Genomic DNA, 17,200 nt, shown 5'->3' on the forward strand with positions numbered 1-17,200 from the left:
TCATAATTTATACTAATTTTTATGGTTTACTGGTCTGTAGTTTGACTGTAATACGCGTCATGGCTCTTTCTAGGTAACATTGTCCTTCACGATGGAGAAACCGGGCAACTAGGCAGCACGTGAGACATATGCCGAAATGATTCTCTATTTATTGAAAAATATTATATAAATTAATAAATTATATATATTTGAAATTATATAAATTGTTTTGATAAGATTTTAAAGAATTTATTTTAAAGTTATATTATTGCATATTACACTAGTAAAGAATTTTTTTCATAAATTTAATTAATTTTCGTAGTAATTATTACTCTTTTAGGAAAATATTTGAGATTGTTAAAAGAAATTTTCATTATTTGACCCACAATGATGTCGTATGATAGGAGTCCACTTTTTAGTTGTTACACATTGATCTGTGGATAAACTTGTGAACAAAAAATTATGAGTATGTAGCACTTATATTTCTTTAAAGCAATGTTGCGATCGACACTCTAACTCTGTTAACTCTCTAGAATTTTTTCTCTAAAATACTTTAGAAGTTTTCACATAAATTTAAAATATTTCGAAAAAATCTAGAGTACCCTGAAAAGACCTAGAGAAATCTGGAAGAGTCTAGAACATCTTAGAAGAATCCGAAACATTGGAGAAGATTCGGGAAACTAAACAAATCTAGAAGATTCTGGAAAGTTATAGAATATTTTAAAAAAGTATAAAAAACTCTAATATATCCTAAAATAGTTTAGATAGTTTTAGAGTACAATAAAAGTATGAGTATATCATAGAATATTTTAAAAATAAATTTATCACCACTCATTTTGTGGATGAGGTTTGTTTTTAGAAACTTCTTCACTAGTATAAATATGAGATTAGCTCATGCAATTAAATCATCAAACACGACAAAGGTGATCTAAGTTAAGGTATCTCAAGGTCATGTGTGAGGAAACACAAAAGTGAAAAACAAAGTGAAAATTTGAGTACTTAAGGCCTCTTTTATGTTCAATCAATCATTTAGATGTGAGCAATAAACTATCATAGGTAGCAGCGATATTGTGCAATTGCTAATAGACAACATGAATACTTATAGAAGGAAAATGAAGATAGAAATAAATGCCTTTTTCTCCGTACACAAATGGCTTAGTGTAGGGTATACTTACGGCTCCTTTAGCAATAAGTTATTTTAGTAATTTTTTAATTTTTTTGATTAAAATATGAGATAAAAAAAATTAATATATTTAAAATAATTTTTTAATTTTTTACAAAAAGATGTGTAAAAAGTTAAAAAAAAGAGAATCTTTAATTTTTTATATAGGTTATAGGCTTTTTAATAATTTTAATAATTTTTTAACTTTTAAACTAAAACAAACACTTGTCAAACGAGTCCTTGGTGTAGTTGTAAACATAAATTTCAGAACATAAACCTTACACTTTGGATCATTTACCATGTGTATTATCAAGAAATCAAGACAAAATGACATACCTGAATCCATTGATAAACGGTTAAACGGAAGCGTGATTATCAATGAACTCTTTGTTATTGATTATGTTATTGTCTTCTAATCCTTTCCCCTTTGGTGTCTTATGTTTCTCCTTGAGAGGATTTAGGAAAAAAATGGCAGTGTTCTTATTTCCACCTGGGAAGGAATAGGGACCATAACCTTTTAAAGGTTGTAATTGGTTTTCAAAACTGAAAGGTTGTGAAAGTTCAAAAGGAATGAAAACCAACTTTAACCATTATTGGTTTTAATTTCTATTTATTGGTTTTCAAAACTGAAAGGTTGTGTAAGTTCAAAAGGAATGAAAACCAACTTTAACCAATATGTTTTAATTTCTATTTCTGCCCCTCATAGAAATAGAAATTATACAACTAGTATTTACACATTAGGTCCATAACACATATACCATTAAGCCTATTAACTAAATTGAATCACTTAAATTGTATGCTTCTTATAAATGATAACACCACATTTAATTATGTGGTCCAATTGAGATATTATCTAACAATCTCCCACTGGACCACATATGTATCCTGAAAAATGTGCTTAACTTTAGTGAGCTCAGAAATTTGTTATCATAACTTGAGGGTATCCAAACAATCTTGTCCATTAACTATATTAATATAGGATCAAAGCGGTCTTCGTTACATCAATCGTAACTCGACCCACCAATGGTCACGTATACTAATACAGCTAAATGACATAGATCAATCATGGATGCGTAGCATGGAAATTACATGTGATGTGATCCATACATGCTTATTTCCAACTGGTCCTACTTAACTTTATTGAGATCAATACTTCACAATACGTAACAGAGCGTAATAAACTGAATATTTCATTTCTGCAGAAATTAATCTAATTACATAGATAAAACTCAAGGCTGACATAAAGTAGTAATATAAATACAAACTCCCACTAAACCAGAATGTTCTCAAATAGAACAACACCCATCTGAGCAGTGTGCTCATGAAAGACCTTGGGTGGTAGTCCCTTCGTAAGTGGATCCGCTATCATGGAGTTTGTCCCAATGTGCTCTATGGAAATCTGTCCACTCTGCACTCTTTCTTTTACAACTAGGAACTTGATATCAATATGCTTTGATTTTGTCGAGCTCCTGTTGTTATTGGAATATAAAACTGCAGACTTATTGTCACAATATAACTTAAGTGGTCTTGCAGTGCCTTATATTCTTCATTCATGGTTTCTATCCACTTATGAGAGTTGGAACTTTCCATGATCTCCTTCCTCTGGTGGATCGCCTTAATGGCACAGATTCTTGAGGTTGAAGTTGTAGAGTTTGTTCCTCAGGAACAATTACCTCATCTTGAATGGGTTACCAAACAGATAATCTTTAAATAAATTAATTTAATGACAACATCTCAAGATACCTAGCACAACATTAATACCAAGCCTTTGGGTAGTGATATTAACTGTAAGTGGTATTCTTGTTGTAATGATCAAACATTAACAATAAGTTATGTCAAATAACAAATCTATCTTTTGATGGATTTATTATTCACATTAGGTTTTCTTGACAATTAGCACATGTTATCACCACAAAATGTGTGTGTAATTCTGCCAAGTCTTAATCATGTCTTTGGACCGATAAATACCCGCATGAGATACACAGACATGAACTTCAAAACATTCCATATAAAACAATCTAGACAAGAGAGATCACTTTTGTAACATCTTGTTTGAATTGACTTATATTGAGAATGTTAGAAAATTAAATTTCTGTAGACGTTGTATGAAATTACATTAAATTTAAAGATTTCTAAATTTGTGACCCCGTATATGTTATATAATCTGCAGCAATTCCAATTATATATATACATATATAAATAGAATTGACGGGTCCAAAAACAAATAGTTTTTTTATTTTTATTTTTTTTTATTTTTATGATGTTCAAAATTAAACCGATCAAATCGCAAGATATATCTATATATATATATAAATACATGATGTTCATCCATTTGAGAGAAAAAAAAAATTGCCCACCGAATCATTTTACAATTCCAGAAAACAGATTGCCATTTTCACAGAACAAAATAGGAAAAAACAGAATTTATATCCATAAGAAAATTCAGAATCTGATTCCAGGAAACTAAATAGAATGAATAAAGCATATCAATTCTGATAAGACACATGATATGCATGGCTCTGATACCAATTGTAAACATAAATTTCAAAACATAAACCTTACACTTTGGATCATTTACCATGTGTATTATCAAGAAATCAAGACAAAATGACATACCTGAATCCATTGATGAACGGTTAAACGGAAGCGTGATTATCAATGAACTCTTTGTTATTGATTATGTTATTGTCTTCTAATCCTTTCCCCTTTGGTGCCTTATGTTTCTCCTTGAGAGGATTTAGGAAAAAAATGGCAGTGTTCTTATTTCCACCTGGGAAGGAATAGGGACCATAACCTTTTAAAGGTTGTAATTGGTTTTCAAAACTGAAAGGTTGTGGAAGTTCAAAAGGAATGAAAACCAACTTTAACCATTATTGGTTTTAATTTCTATTTATTGGTTTTCAAAACTGAAAGGTTGTGGAAGTTCAAAAGGAATGAAAACCAACTTTAACCAATATATTTTAATTTCTATTTCTGCCCCTCATAGAAATAGAAATTATACAACTAGTATCTACACATTAGGTCCATAACACATATACCTTTAAGCCTATTAACTAAATTGAATCACTTAAATTGTAGGCTTCTTATAAATGATAACACCACATTTAATTATGTGGTCCCATTGAGACATTATCTAACAGTAGTTGCTTTTCGATTCAAGTGTAATACAATAATTTATTAATAAAGTTCTCTTTCTATTCTTCTCTTTGCAAATTTCTTTCTTCTCTTGGGATTTCAAACAATTCATTAAATCTACCAAGACACAATTACTCAATCATTATTGATATTATAAAATTTGTGTTAAGGCCTGTTAATCAACAACTTAACAAAGATTTTACTAACAATATATATCAATCCATTGGTGCAATAAACCACGTATTAAATATGCAATTTTGAAATAATAAAATTGTTAGTGGGAGTGGGGTGCAAACCACTTAGGGTGATTCACAAAAACAAATACAAGAGAGAAGATTTATAATCTGAAAAGGAAAAAAAAAAACGCAGATTTATTTTATTCAAACTCATACTCTTACTCTTACTCTCTAACTCTCTTCTTTCTCCCATACCTTGATCATTTTGATACATCAGCTATTTATAGATAAACTTGACAATATAAAATCATTAAATGCAAATACTGTAAGATTATAGGATCTATATATTAGAAATCAAAACAATATGAATATAAGTAACTACTAAAATATAAACTCATATACATACCATTTGATTCCGTTATTGTCTTGAGTTTTGCTTCTTTGAAGGAATATGGCATTCACAATTGGAAAACCTTAGCACCAGCTCTTTCCCTCTTTCTCATAATCTTCACGTTGTCTTTCAATGGATTGACAACCCTTTGATTTACATATATATAGATATATGTAAACCCTAATAAGGATAGGAGAGGGGACTGGGCCTAAATAAAACAATTACTGGGCCCTTCCATTAAGGAACCCAAATAACTTAAAACAGGCCTTACACCTCCATATCACATATCCACATATAAAATAATATATACACTAAGATGACCATGGCCCAAACTTTATGGATCACAATAATAATTTTGGGCTCATACCAGTCAATCTATCTGAATCACGTTCAACCCGTTTTTCACAAACCAAACAAAATATAGTCAATGACAGCCTAATTAAGAATAAATTCTTACATTCTCCCACTTAGGCAGCATTGACTACTACTTTAAGAAAATATTTTATTTAAGAAAAATGACTCTCGGGTTAAACAACTTTAATGGCCACATAAACATGATTCAGAACAAAAACATCTCAGTACAGAATCCCGTTCAATGAGAAATATTAATATCGAACTGTAGCGGTAATTATGCTATTGAACAACATAACACCTTCCACAATTACAAACACTAATATCTCACCAACATGGATTCCTATATGTGATAAAGTGTAGTGTGGAATTTCAGCATAATTGATCCAAAAATTATATAACATGTTAATTCCACATTCAGTCCTCTGTATGGTCTTGACAAGACCCTGCAAGGAATTTTATTCCATTTTACACTTCCAAAAGAAGTCTTTATTCCTCTAAACCGAGGTCTTTCATGCTTTAAACCAAGCATCATACTTTATGGATCCATATACACTTCTAAACCGAAGCATTATATACTTCTAAATTAAAGTGTCAATCTTTATATCTCAAAATTTAAATATAACTGTAAGAGCTCATATAAGACAGATACATACATAACAGTTACCATTTATGTGTACACACATAACTATAAACAAAATGTGAATAAACACATTAAACTTTATTAATTGAAATACACCATAGAAAATATTCATGGGTAAAAAATTTCTTTAACCAAGAACATAAAAACTATAAAGTACCCATATGCTCAATATATTTAGTAAACTAAAATTTGGCCTAAGCCCTATATTTAGAGGATCAACTAGTATGTATTTTATAACATGTGCTCATAAAGAATATCATCTTTAACAACTCTGTAATTCTGAAATACTTTAAAATTATGTATTTAACACCATCAGAGTTTTTGTTATTCTTCATAGAGAAAATTAAAACCATATATCATAATACATCTTTATAGGTTTGGAGATGAAATTAACAATTCCAAGCCCAGAAATAAAATTCTTTAATTACATAACTCAAGTCGAACTCTAAAACATGTTTGCATAGTGAAAAATTATAAGAGATTTTATGAAACTCTTTCATGAAACAAGATCTCATGCAAACATAAAATATGTAACCAGTAACAGACACTATATATCATTTGAGCAACTTCCAATGTCGACATTATACAACCAATAATATTAACACGATTAATTCTTCCATAGCTAATTGTATAATCTTTAATTCTCTATAAATATCATGACACTTTATATCTTTCAACCCAATGGTCAAGGCTTAAAATAAAATAATAATTGTCTAACAAACTAATTGCATATGCACAAAGTTTAATTCAAACTTCATAATTCATTAAACTCTCACAACACTAGCATACAAGACATTCCTCATGAACTTTTTCTCAAAATCATTTTATGAATACTAAATGTTACTTAATTAGTCTCGATCATTAAGAAGAGCAATGTAAAACTTTCAATTCTGCATATTAAATTCAGTAAAAATGTGCTCTAGGTATGCTCTTTGAGATGAGACAAATAATCCTCTAAGTTATTTTTCAAGTATCTTAATGCCAAACACATAAAATACTTTATCAAGATATTTCATATCAAAAATTTATTAACAACAATATCTTCACATCAAGTATTAATTCGAAATTATTACTAGTAAGTAAAATTCCATCGGTATAAAGGATCAAGAAAAATAAATTGCTCCCACTGACCTTGAAATGTATGCATAAATTAATAGTATTATCCATAAAGCCAAGTAATAATATTTGGTGAACCTTTAAATATCATTACTCAGAAATTCGTTTAAAACTATAGATAAATTTGTTTAACTTACAAATCAAATTTATTTTGTTTGGCGAAGCAAAAGATAAAAATGTCACAATACCACTATAATAATTATAAACCTATATTTATGACATTGGTAAGAACAATACTCTTTTCAAATCACAATCTCTTGCAATAGCATTGTATTTATTTATTTATCTTTAAAAAATACTCATTAGATTTCAAACTTTTAAAAAGGTATAACATGATCTCATATCTAATTAATAATTTCTACCAATTCATTTACCATATTACAAATCGCCAATATCTTCATCATACGTAACAATTATCTTTTCAATCTCTTGATATTGCTCATTTAGAAAAATAATATAATCGCAAGGATCTTTTAATTGTATGAGAATGTCTAGAAGGTTGCACATGTCATACATGTTCAACTTTTATCAATAGACTGAATAGACACTTCAGATTCTACTTGCACTCTCACTTTCTCTATGTGAGAATGAACGGACCAATTTATTATAATAGGCACAAGTATACAAGAATATTTATATATTTAAACTGTTCACCAATCTAATAACTTCACATTTTAAAAGCTTAAAAGATTCTTATGTCATAATCAAGATAATAGAACCCTTGACAACTTACAAAAGTAACAACAAATAGCAATAAGTCCCATTTTAATTTCAAAAGCACAACAAATTTTTACTTTTCTACTAGTTCACAATTCAAAAGTGTTTTTAAAATATTTTTAACTTGGTACCATATGTAAAGTATACACAAGTATACATAGCAATTAAAAATATTTTATCACAAAAACTTGTATAATTTAAACATGTTAACCTACACCTCATCATTTTATTAGAGTCCAATTACGATTCTCAAATACTCAACTTTATTCCGAAGTTGCAAGCATGATATATTTATATTGATTCCACAATTTTGTAAAAATTAATAAGAGGTTACTACATTAACCAAAATTATCATGTTCACTTTAATATACATCTTCAATTAATAATTTTAAAAACTTCATCAATATGTTTTTCAACATAAATGAGATAAACAAATGCTTAACATCAATACTCATTTATGAAATTAATAAAATAATTTTTCCCACACACCTTATGATAAATGAAAATCTATTTCAATTATTATTATTATTATTTTATTTATTACCAAAATTAAAAATAATAACAATGCTTATTTTGTTGACATTAAAATTGAACTGTATCTCATGGATAATATAAAAATAACATTCTTTAAAATAAGATCAGTACTAAACTATAACTTAAATAACTTGACCATAAAATAAAATTTTGATCAACACAAGCATTTTTTTTTTAAGCAGTTTAAAAAATAAATAAGGAGATTCCGAAGGTGGGAAGAGCGTCATAACTCACAAAAAATTCTAAAGAATTTTTCTTACTTGAGTTAATAATATATAAAGAGATTTGCGGAATATTCTGAAAAGGAAAACATAAAATACTGAAGAAAGATAACGATTTGTAAAAGTCGAAGGTATTATATAGAGCATTGTAGAGTATAATTTAGATTTTCTTATAAGAATCACCTAGTGAATATTTTAAAACTCTACTTTTTTAAATAGTTAACATTGAATATAATTTCAATCTTTCACACTATATTGAGGTCTTAATATAAATGGTTAAGAAGACACATTCTCGAGTATGTCAATGTCTAAATCAGGTAGTCTTAAAGCTAACTGAATATCTTTTAACCGATTCATAATCAAAACTTTAATGGAGTAAATTTGATTTTCATAAAAATATCTCCCTTCATTACTTTCAATTCAATATAATATCATTCAATTATATATAGACAATAATAATCTCATAATCACAATTAATATTCTCAAATATTTAAAATATATCACTCTTAAACTGAATATATAGAAAGCATGTTCGCAACTCCAACTTTCAATTATACATACGCAATTAGTATAATCTCACAAGAATATGCTGCGAATAAACTTTAGCAATATTCTCAGATGTGCCAGAATGTATCACTATATAAACACCTTGGGTTAAATATATAGAATACAATCAACATCTTTAAACTTTAATATAATCTTAATTGATTATACATGGACAATAATTATAATCTCATAACAATGGGCTGCAAATAAACTTTAACAATCTTGTTAGATGTTTCAGAATGTATCATCATATAAATACCTTTGGGCTAAATATATAAGACACATTCTAACTGTCACGCCCCAAACTCGCCCCTAGAAGTTTGGCAACGAGACCGGCCAGTAATCCTAGATTACCACAGGCCTTGCTATACAAAGCATAAATAAAAGGGCTCGCGGAAGCGAAAATAATAACCACTAATAGTCCAAAGAGCTGTGCATAAATATGAACAAGTATTTCCATGCCAAAAAGGTGTTAATTTACCCACTTACTGTACATCACATGCAATAAAAGATCATATACAACACCTAGGCAAAAGCCACAGATACAACAAGACAAAGCTCACAAAACGGCCTTCCAGGCCTAGCCCCGGCTCGGAGCACACAAAACACTTGTTAGGCTTCAAAACAACGGCTCGGCTCGAGAACCCGCCTAGGCTTGACTTCCAGAATGCTCACCTATAATACATAATTACAAACAATGAGCTAGAGCTCAGCAAGTAACATTAAAGTAAAGGGGTTAGTGAATGAAGTCCGACATTTTCATAAATCCACAATAAATCAATCATAAACATATATCAGTCATCAGTCATCATAAGAACATACGTAATGGCATACTCCACAGAACCTTTCATAACAGTCTATCAGTCAACAGTCTACGAGATCTCGTAACTAGTCATGGGCTTGTCCTTCCATGCCGTTCCCCATGACTCATGACGCATGGGCCTGCATGTTCCCGCCCCCATGACCCAACTATCTATGGATGCCATACTAGATTCGCAAATCAGGACATTCATTCACGGAAAACATTCTCATTTCAAAGCATAGCATAACGTAATACATTTAAAACATAGTTCATAATAACATATCTTTACAGAAATGTTACTCACAGTGGGTTTCCAAAACCGGTTGCACGGTCTTCGCCTCTTGACCTGCAATTATCAACATGATAACACATTTCTTCAATACACATTATCATTAAATCACTTAATTCATGCACTTCATTCTTTCCTTTACTTCATTTCATGTTCATTCTAATCTTTCTTTACTTTGATTCATACTCATTTCATGTTTATAAGATGATAAATGATGCAATTAACATGTTAAAATCAAGTCTACAACTTCCCCAAAGTTTTCTTGAAAAAGGCCTTCCCGCTCGAGCGCCACTTTGGCCGCTCGAGCGTACTGTAAAAAGTCCCAAAACTGCTGGGAGGCTGATTTTCACGCTCGAGCGGGAATCCCTCCGCTTGAGCGGACCATGCAAAAATCCGAAATTCTGAAATCTTCCAAAGCTTGAATCTTTCCTTTTTGCAAAACCACTTCAACACGATGAAACCCAAGTCTCAAAACACTTGAAACACAACTTGAATTACACATTATAGCTTCTAAACAAACCCAAATGCATCATATACAAGATCAAACCATGAATTGAGGTGAAGAATCATAACTATTCATGTAAAAGCTTCATTTCTTCATATCCATGGAGGTTCTTCCTCAAGAATGCCAAATATAAACATAAATCATCTATTCATGCCATACATGCTCAAATTAAACATATTTCTCCTTTCAATCCTCTTATTCGACACGAGATCATTGATGATTCAACCTTATTTCAAGAAAGTAGAGAAGAAATTCTTACCTTGATTCTTTAATTGAGGAAGATTTAAGCTTGATTTTCCCTTTTCTTCTATCTTCTCCCCCTTGGTTTCTCTCTTCCACGAATTCACTCTCTCTCTTTCTCTTAGATATTTTCTTTTCTTTTGTTTTGAGTCAAAACATGGTCAACATCCTTATCTTAAGTCATATTCATAAAATTGTGCCATAAACATGAGCCAAACAAGGCTTAACGATTCAGACGAAATTCAGTCCTCAATTTATGTTCCCAAATGGTTCTAAAAATTCCCGGTATCACATAGGTGTGCTCAATTTCGTTTTCTGAACCCATTATGGTCATCAATTTCAGTCCCAAAGTTCTCATCTCGACAGATATTCTTCTAATTCAAACAGATATTCTTCAATTAATTCGCATAAACACATAATTAATTACCGCTAATTATAGCATGTATTTCGGGGTCATTACACTCTCCCCAACTTAAAAAGTTTGGTCCTCCAAACTTCGCTTATGCTGATAATATTCAAATCAGAAATTTCGGTTGTACGTGATAATTCTTCCGTCAGAAATGTTCAATATAAAAGTAGTCATATAGACATAATCATTCCTTAATAAGTAATAACAAAGGTATATTATTCCGTCATGGTCATATGTTCATATTTCCATCGCATAGGTAACAGTGTTAACTTCATAATAGACAATTAAAGTCATACCTGTCTTTGCTTTTCCAGTATTTTGCGTTTTATCTGCCACTAGGGTAAAAACTCTTGCTTGCCGCAACGTATTCCCCTCGGGAGTAGCTGTTGCGGTTGTCCTTGGGGTCACTGTTGAGTTAGCTCCACTAGTCACGGGTCTCTCATTCCGTGGATACACTTGTGGACAAGTCTTGGCTATGTGTCCTTGTTGTCCACATTTGTAACAACCTCCAGTTCCTCGGCGGCAAATGCCCCCATGCTGCTTTCCACATTCCCTACAAGTAGGTACACCTACACTGCCACCATTTTCCCTTTTTGTGTTGTCACTAAACTTTGAAGTCACATTTTCGTTCACGGAGCCCATGGATTCACTAACTGTTTCTACTTTCTGTTTCTTGAATTTCTTACTTTCTGCTTCGGTCATTGCTGTTGGCTTGCACATTTTCAAGTTAGCAATATTTGTTTCAGCCATCAAGGCTCTGTCAAGTACGTCAACATATTTTTCTAATTTCAACACATTCACCCTGTCAAGGACCTCAACATGTAAGCCACCCTCAAATTTCCTTGCCTTCTTGTAATCTGTGTCAACCATATGAGGAGCATAACGGGCTAATTCAGTAAATTTACTTTCATATTCCGCTACTGACATAGTGCCTTGCTTCAACTGTTCAAATTCAGATAATTTCCTATCTCGCATGCATTGTGGAAAGTATTTTTCATAAAATTTTTCTTTGAATCGATCCCATGTTAAGTCCCTGTTCATATCTCGAATGAGCATCCACCATCTTCTCGCTTCTTCCTTCAAAGTGAATGTGGCTAATAGAACTTTATATGTATCATTACATGGAAACACTTCAAAAATTTTCTCAGTCTCAAGTACCCATGCCTCTGCTTGTAATGGCTCAATACCTCCTGCAAATTCTGGCGGTTTCAATTTCTTGTATTTCTGTGTTAAGGTGATAACATCATCATTATTAATCGGTTCCTTTTGCACAGGTGGTGGTGGAGGAGGTGGAAATGGTTGTCTCTGTTGTTGTGGTTGTTGGTTTTGTTCTAGCTGTTGTCTAGCCAATCCAGTCAGAGCTTTAACCATTCTTTCTAACCGAGTCATTCTAGCATCAGAAGGTTCTGTCTCATCTGCATTTCTTGCATTGGCGTCTTCCATTGGTCTATAGAACCCATAGAAAATACAACATCTCATTTTCACATAACAGTTCTTCTGTTGCCTCATCATACAATTCTCGTTTCTTTCTCTTTCAAACACACACACACATGCACACATGTATGCCATGCTCTATTTCTTTTCTATGGCACCCTACAGCTCTGATGGACACGTGTGTGGGTAAATTAACTCGTGCGCTTTGATACCACTCTGTCACGCCCCAAACTCGCCCCTAGAAGTTTGGCAACGAGACCGGCTAGTAATCCTAGATTACCACATGCCTTGCTATACAAAGCATAAATAAAAGGGCTCGCGGAAGCGAAAATAATAACCACTAATAGTCCAAAGAGCTGTGCATAAATATGAACAAGTATTTTCATGCCAAAAAGGTGTTAATTTACCCACTTACTGTACATCACATGCAATAAAAGATCATATACAACACCTAGGCAAAAGCCACAGATACAACAAGGCAAAGCTCACAAAACGGCCTTCCAGGCCTAGCCCCGGCTCGGAGCACACAAAACACTTGTTAGGCTTCAAAACAACGGCTCGGCTCGAGAACCCGCCTAGGCTTGACTTCCAGAATGCTCACCTATAATACATAATTACAAACAATGAGCTAGAGCTCAGCAAGTAACATTAAAGTAAAGGGGTTAGTGAATGAAGTCCGACATTTTCATAAATCCACAATAAATCAATCATAAACATATATCAGTCATCAGTCATCATAAGAACATACGTAATGGCATACTCCACAGAACCTTTCATAACAGTCTATCAGTCAACAGTCTACGAGATCTCGTAACTAGTCATGGGCTTGTCCTTCCATGCCGTTCCCCATGACTCATGACGCATGGGCCTGCATGTTCCCGCCCCCATGACCCAACTATCTATGGATGCCATACTAGATTCGCAAATCAGGACATTCATTCACGGAAAACATTCTCATTTCAAAGCATAGCATAACGTAATGCATTTAAAACATAGTTCATAATAACATATCTTTACAGAAATGTTACTCACAGTGGGTTTCCAAAACCGGTTGCACGGTCTTCGCCTCTTGACCTGCAATTATCAACATGATAACACATTTCTTCAATACACATTATCATTAAATCACTTAATTCATGCACTTCATTCTTTCCTTTACTTCATTTCATGTTCATTCTAATCTTTCTTTACTTTGATTCATACTCATTTCATGTTTATAAGATGATAAATGATGCAATTAACATGTTAAAATCAAGTCTACAACTTCCCCAAAGTTTTCTTGAAAAAGGCCTTCCCGCTCGAGCGCCACTTTGGCCGCTCGAGCGTACTGTAAAAAGTCCCAAAACTGCTGGGAGGCTGATTTTCACGCTCGAGCGGGAATCCCTCCGCTTGAGCGGACCATGCAAAAATCCGAAATTCTGAAATCTTCCAAAGCTTGAATCTTTCCTTTTTGCAAAACCACTTCAACACGATGAAACCCAAGTCTCAAAACACTTGAAACACAACTTGAATTACACATTATAGCTTCTAAACAAACCCAAATGCATCATATACAAGATCAAACCATGAATTGAGGTGAAGAATCATAACTATTCATGTAAAAGCTTCATTTCTTCATATCCATGGAGGTTCTTCCTCAAGAATGCCAAATATAAACATAAATCATCTATTCATGCCATACATGCTCAAATTAAACATATTTCTCCTTTCAATCCTCTTATTCGACACGAGATCATTGATGATTCAACCTTATTTCAAGAAAGTAGAGAAGAAATTCTTACCTTGATTCTTTAATTGAGGAAGATTTAAGCTTGATTTTCCCTTTTCTTCTATCTTCTCCCCCTTGGTTTCTCTCTTCCACGAATTCACTCTCTCTCTTTCTCTTAGATATTTTCTTTTCTTTTGTTTTGAGTCAAAACATGGTCAACATCCTTATCTTAAGTCATATTCATAAAATTGTGCCATAAACATGAGCCAAACAAGGCTTAACGATTCAGACGAAATTCAGTCCTCAATTTATGTTCCCAAATGGTTCTAAAAATTCCCGGTATCACATAGGTGTGCTCAATTTCGTTTTCTGAACCCATTATGGTCATCAATTTCAGTCCCAAAGTTCTCATCTCGACAGATATTCTTCTAATTCAAACAGATATTCTTCAATTAATTCGCATAAACACATAATTAATTACCGCTAATTATAGCATGTATTTCGGGGTCATTACACTCTTCCCAACTTAAAAAGTTTGGTCCTCCAAACTTCGCTTATGCTGATAATATTCAAATCAGAAATTTCGGTTGTACGTGATAATTCTTCCGTCAGAAATGTTCAATATAAAAGTAGTCATATAGACATAATCATTCCTTAATAAGTAATAACAAAGGTATATTATTCCGTCATGGTCATATGTTCATATTTCCATCGCATAGGTAACAGTGTTAACTTCATAATAGACAATTAAAGTCATACCTGTCTTTGCTTTTCCAGTATTTTGCGTTTTATCTGCCACTAGGGTAAAAACTCTTGCTTGCCGCAACGTATTCCCCTCGGGAGTAGCTGTTGCGGTTGTCCTTGGGGTCACTGTTGAGTTAGCTCCACTAGTCACGGGTCTCTCATTCCGTGGATACACTTGTGGACAAGTCTTGGCTATGTGTCCTTGTTGTCCACATTTGTAACAACCTCCAGTTCCTCGGCGGCAAATGCCCCCATGCTGCTTTCCACATTCCCTACAAGTAGGTACACCTACACTGCCACCATTTTCCCTTTTTGTGTTGTCACTAAACTTTGAAGTCACATTTTCGTTCACGGAGCCCATGGATTCACTAACTGTTTCTACTTTCTGTTTCTTGAATTTCTTACTTTCTGCTTCGGTCATTGCTGTTGGCTTGCACATTTTCAAGTTAGCAATATTTGTTTCAGCCATCAAGGCTCTGTCAAGTACGTCAACATATTTTTCTAATTTCAACACATTCACCCTGTCAAGGACCTCAACATGTAAGCCACCCTCAAATTTCCTTGCCTTCTTGTAATCTGTGTCAACCATATGAGGAGCATAACGGGCTAATTCAGTAAATTTACTTTCATATTCCGCTACTGACATAGTGCCTTGCTTCAACTGTTCAAATTCAGATAATTTCCTATCTCGCATGCATTGTGGAAAGTATTTTTCATAAAATTTTTCTTTGAATCGATCCCATGTTAAGTCCCTGTTCATATCTCGAATGAGCATCCACCATCTTCTCGCTTCTTCCTTCAAAGTGAATGTGGCTAATAGAACTTTATATGTATCATTACATGGAAACACTTCAAAAATTTTCTCAGTCTCAAGTACCCATGCCTCTGCTTGTAATGGCTCAATACCTCCTGCAAATTCTGGCGGTTTCAATTTCTTGTATTTCTGTGTTAAGGTGATAACATCATCATTATTAATCGGTTCCTTTTGCACAGGTGGTGGTGGAGGAGGTGGAAATGGTTGTCTCTGTTGTTGTGGTTGTTGGTTTTGTTCTAGCTGTTGTCTAGCCAATCCAGTCAGAGCTTTAACCATTCTTTCTAACCGAGTCATTCTAGCATCAGAAGGTTCTGTCTCATCTGCATTTCTTGCATTGGCGTCTTCCATTGGTCTATAGAACCCATAGAAAATACAACATCTCATTTTCACATAACAGTTCTTCTGTTGCCTCATCATACAATTCTCGTTTCTTTCTCTTTCAAACACACACACACATGCACACATGTATGCCATGCTCTATTTCTTTTCTATGGCACCCTACAGCTCTGATGGACACGTGTGTGGGTAAATTAACTCGTGCGCTTTGATACCACTCTGTCACGCCCCAAACTCGCCCCTAGAAGTTTGGCAACGAGACCGGCTAGTAATCCTAGATTACCACATGCCTTGCTATACAAAGCATAAATAAAAGGGCTCGCGGAAGCGAAAATAATAACCACTAATAGTCCAAAGAGCTGTGCATAAATATGAACAAGTATTTTCATGCCAAAAAGGTGTTAATTTACCCACTTACTGTACATCACATGCAATAAAAGATCATATACAACACCTAGGCAAAAGCCACAGATACAACAAGGCAAAGCTCACAAAACGGCCTTCCAGGCCTAGCCCCGGCTCGGAGCACACAAAACACTTGTTAGGCTTCAAAACAGCAGCTCGGCTAGAGAACCCGCCTAGGCTTGACTTCCAGAATGCTCACCTATAATACATAATTACAAACAATAAGCTAGAGCTCAGCAAGTAACATTAAAGTAAAGGGGTTAGTGAATGAAGTCCGACATTTTCATAAATCCACAATAAATCAATCATAAACATATATCAGTCATCAGTCATCATAAGAACATACGTAATGGCATACTCCACAGAACCTTTCATAACAGTCTATCAGTCAACAGTCTACGAGATCTCGTAACTAGTCATGGGCTTGTCCTTCCATGCCATTCCCCATGACTCATGACGCATGGGCCTGCATGTTCCCGCCCCTATGACCCAACTATCTATGGATGCCATACTAGATTCGCAAATCAGGACATTCATTCACGG

Source organism: Camellia sinensis, chromosome 2, assembly GCF_055761805.1.
Source record: "Camellia sinensis isolate YWXY chromosome 2, ASM5576180v1, whole genome shotgun sequence".
Taxonomy (NCBI): Eukaryota; Viridiplantae; Streptophyta; class Magnoliopsida; order Ericales; family Theaceae; genus Camellia; species Camellia sinensis.